Raw genomic sequence first — 4,993 nt, 5'->3', positions numbered from 1 at the left:
TAAATTAGGGACGGCTAGTGCAGATGGCCCTCGTGTAGCTTTGCGCGAAATTCAAAAACAAAAACAAACCGATTAAAAGTGATCAGTTTGAAATGCAGTCTTCAGTGCAGTTTCTGGGCCTTTCATAAACACAGACTAAATCTTTGTGGTATCCACGAAACGGATGACGGGACTAATTAAATGTAGATCTCAAGTTCTTCTTGATAACAAAGAAAAAAAAAAGGGTTGAGCCAGCCTTGCTTTCGTATAAAGTTCACCAGTGATTCCCAGAATCAAGAATTTTACCACGCGACCTCAGACTCGTGCTTACCGTATAAACATTTATTCGAATGACTGTGTAACATTCCATCGTTTTTAATGGCCACAGGCTATAAAAGGTTTTCTTAAACTCGATCACAGGTAATGTTATTCTTCCTTTTAACTTATTCATCTTCCACCTTTCGTCTTCAGGTCGAAATTTCGAAACGTCGTCCTCTACATCTGTAGGTTTCTACAACAGGCATTTGCTGTCCATTTGAAACTTAGATTCTCTGTGAATACTCTGTCCAAACAACCTATTAAAGAGAACTTTCCTTTATTTCCGATTAGCAACGAATTGTTTAATAAAGAACAACAAGTAGCTCTCTTTAACTACAAATATCAAGGAGCATTTTTCAATCAGCATAAATTAATTTTCGTTATTATCATATTTTTTTCGTTTTATAAATAACAAATCTAAATCATCCCGCTCAAAATACTAACAATATTGCCTATCACCTGACTAATGGGTTCACTTAACACTCAAAATACTATTACCTATAGCCTGATTTATGGGTTTACTTAACAGTCAAAATGATAACAACATTAGATATTACCTAACTGGTGAGTTTACTTAACCTTTATATTACTGACCTAAACCTCAAAATAACAACAACATTAGATATTACCTAACTGGTGAGTTTACTTAACCTTTATATTACTGACCTAAACCTCAAAATAACAACAACATTAGATATTACCTAACTGGTGAGTTTACTTAACCTTTATATTACCGACTTGTTTTTATACCGTTCATTCCCGGCAGGGTCCTCACGTTTAATAATTTATGGGTTTTTCAAAAAAACCAAAAATCACTCATGTTCAACGTACAATACAGTATTGATTGTAATATGTTCGTATTTACATTTTGTGCGAGAGTTATTAGGGACTATCTAACCATCAAACATTAGGTACATATATGGTTAAAACAAATCTTTAAGAAATCGATGGTTTAACCATCTTTGCCCTTTGCGTTCAAAATTTGCGCCGTCTAGGCTATTAAAAAGAACAGTTTCAGAAACAACTTTGATTTTTTGTATTCATGATTTCTTTCAAGTAAATATACGACATCAATGATGTCAGTACTGACGTTCTAACGATTCTTTTCTATGTTCTAGTCACGCCAGTGACTCGTTTCTATGTTCTAGACGCGCCAGTGACTCGTTTCTATGTTCTAGACGCGCCAGTGACTCGTTTCTATGTTCTAGTTGCACCAGTGACTCGTTTCTATGTTCTAGACGCACCAGTGACTCGTTTCTATGTTCTAGACGCACCAGTGACTCGTTTCCATGTTCTAGACGCGATAGTGACTCGTTTCTATGTTCTTCAACAATTGTCAGTGAAATAACTAATTCTATAACTTTCTCTTTTCATCTTTTGTTTTGCAAGACTTTTCTTGGATATATAAAAAAAAAGGTTTTATACATGAGTATATATAATGGATCCAAGTAACACGAGGATGGCTTTGTTAGTAATTATGCATCCAAGTAACATGAGGATGGTCTTGTTAGTAATTATGGATCCAAGTAACACGAGGATGGCTTTGTTAGTAATTATGGATCCAAGTAACACGAGGATGGCTTTGTTAGTAATTATGGATCCAAGTAACACGAGGATGGCCTTGTTAGTAATTATGGATCCAAGTAACACGAGGATGGCTTTGTTAGTAATTATGGATCCAAGTAACACGAGGATGGCTTTGTTAGTAATTATGCATCCAAGTAACACGAGGATGGCTTTGTTAGTAATTATGGATCCAAGTAACATGAAGATGGCCTTGTTAGTAATTATGGATCCAAGTAACAAGAGGATGGCCTTGTTAGTAATTATGGATCCAAGTAACACGAGGATGGCTTTGTTAGTAATTATGGATCCAAGTAACACGAGGATGGCTTTGTTAGTAATTATGTAACACGACGATCAATGCTACAACACTAAAGCACAGTGAATATATGACCAGGATATTGTGAAGAAATGACACGAACGTTGATGCTAATTATAAAATATACAAGTTGTATTTCTATAGAAACGACACAGAAACTTTATTGTTTTGTTATCACACAGACAGATAAAAGATAGAGATGGATAATACTTAGATTGATGATGTTCATCCAGCATAACGCTGACAGGGCGAGGCACTGAATAAAACAAGTTAATCCAAAGCACCGCTAGGCATCCATTAAAAAAAAAAAAAAAGAGAATACAAAACAGAAGTGTTTTAGCAGGACGAACAGAGCAGACCAGTTCCTGGAATTCTGTCGGCTTTTCTCGGAATTTCCCGGGACGTACGTGACAGCTCAGAAGACAAGGACCTCTGCGGGTCAAGAGAGCGTTAAGAAAAAAAAAAGAGAAACGCCCTGCCTTATATGTCATCGGAATTTAGACTGGAGAGGATAGAAAATAAAACGTTAGAATAAATATTTAGTGTTTTAAGTCCTTAAAAGAAAACTGTAGAACTGAGTGACGTTACAGTTTGAATAGCTTAGTTTATAATTGTAAAACAAGGATTATTAGTGATGTAGGATTTAGCGTGACATGTGGCAAGCACTAATTATAAAGGTGACAAACATTACGACACTATTACTAACAGTAAATGTGACAAGCACTATGACAGTATAATTATAAATCGTTGGGCCTGTGACTGTCCTAAACTAACGAGTGGCAACGGTTACTTTCTAGGTTCAGTGTTCAAATGAATGTCGATAGAACACGAGAGAGTCAACCAACGTGTACTTTTTAAAATTTGTAACAACAATAGAAAGATATACAGAATTATATCATACACGTCCAAAGATAAACACAGGTCTATAATAAGTGTTAATTCCATATAATACAAAGTTTGCGTGATATTACTTCACAGTAAAAATGGCAATAATTTGAACACAGCTTTCTTTACAGGCCCATTAGGGGTTTAATTCAGACATTGTTATTATACATTATTTTGGACAGAAACATTATTATCAGTCTTAGTACATTACAACTACTGATAAGAACGCCTCAAGTTTCAAGAAACATTACATACTTTATAAAACAGCACGGATTATTTCTAAGCCTCGATGCTGTACAGATGCTACATATTGTAGTTATTCCGCCATCTTTTCCGGTCTGAAAACAGCTCCACCTAGTGGCAGGAATAACCTGACGGCTGTCACAACGGCCAGTTTTTTTTTAACTTTTACCAATACATTATGCGCATACATAGTCTAAAGCTCGAAAGTGACAGGAACCTAAATAGATAGTGAAACAAGTGGGGGGTCAGACATCTGTTTTCCTACTCCATTAAACGTACCCCCCCCTTTTCCTCTAACTTAAAAAGTAAAGAAATGCGCTTTCTTCTCTCAGTACTGTTTCTCTCCATTTATTTGTTCTGATTTCTGTTTGTAGATATAAACATATTTTACAAAACTGTTTAAAATCAGTGAAAATAAAACGGATTCAGTTGATTCATATTGCATCTTGTTTCCGGTTGTTTCTATAAGACTTTTGTTCGTCATAAAAAAAACGGGTACTTGATGGCATCAAACTTAGTACATAAGGAAATCTGAGCTATAGAATCTAATGAAGGCCTAATTGACTCGGCTGTTTAAAAAGTTTGAAAGTATGTTGTTAGTTTTATCCTTGGGTTGTGAACGAACTTGGTTTTTTTAAATTTTGTTATTTTCGCACTACGAGTTCGTTCTGGTTTCAGAGTTTTTAGCAGATTACTGAATATGACGTTAACATCACAATCCATCCGACAGGATCCGTTAATCCATCCATTCACTTACACAAAAACACCCAGTGCCGACGAAGCCTTTCGCTTGATACCAACGATCATCAGGCCGACTCTAATACGACAGACACAGTAGTGGTCTAGGCCTACATAAACATTGATATTTAATTATGTTAACCGGATTAAACAACTGAAACGTAATCACTTTTAGTTGCAAGTCAGACTTTAAGGGTAAAAATGAATAACATTACTATATTTTTAACTCTTTACCACTTGTAATGTAACTGAAACTAACAACGAGATCAAATATCTCCTGCAGATGTAACCCACGTGTTTAATGATATAAACAAAACACCTGCTACTTCTGTACTCCATATCAAAAATCATTCTCATGCGTAAATCTTCAAAGTTTCAAGTGCACGGATCACACCCAGTATCTGAACACTATCTACAGGTAACGGTAAGTTAATATATAAAACAAAACTCTACTGTGTTCCTAATCTCAACAATTCGAAATATTGGTCTGTTACACAAATACGATGTCCCACAACATTAACATATCAAATTATTATGTCAATGTGATTCTAAGAAATGACACAGGAAAACCCACAGTTTCACTGTCACAATGCGAGTGTAAGAAATTAAATACAGGACAACCCATAGCTTCACCATGAGAATGTGAGTGTAAAAAATTACACAGGAAGACCCATAATTTCACTGTCACAATGCGAGTGTAAGAAATGAAACACAGGACGACCCATAGTTTCACTGTCACAATGTGAGTGTAAGAAATGAAACACAGGACGACCCATAGCTTCACTATCACAATGTGAGTGTAAGAAATGAAACACAGGAAGACCCATAATTTCACTGTCACAATGTGAGTGTAAGGAATGAAACACAGGAAGACCCATAATTTCACTGTCACAATGCGAGTGTAAGAAATGAAACACAGGACGACCCATAGTTTCACTGTCACAATGC

The sequence above is a fragment of the Limulus polyphemus genome, unplaced genomic scaffold, assembly GCF_000517525.1.
Source record: "Limulus polyphemus unplaced genomic scaffold, Limulus_polyphemus-2.1.2 Scaffold5335, whole genome shotgun sequence".
In the NCBI taxonomy this organism is placed as follows: Eukaryota; Metazoa; Arthropoda; class Merostomata; order Xiphosura; family Limulidae; genus Limulus; species Limulus polyphemus.
This window is presented reverse-complemented; position numbering follows the sequence as displayed.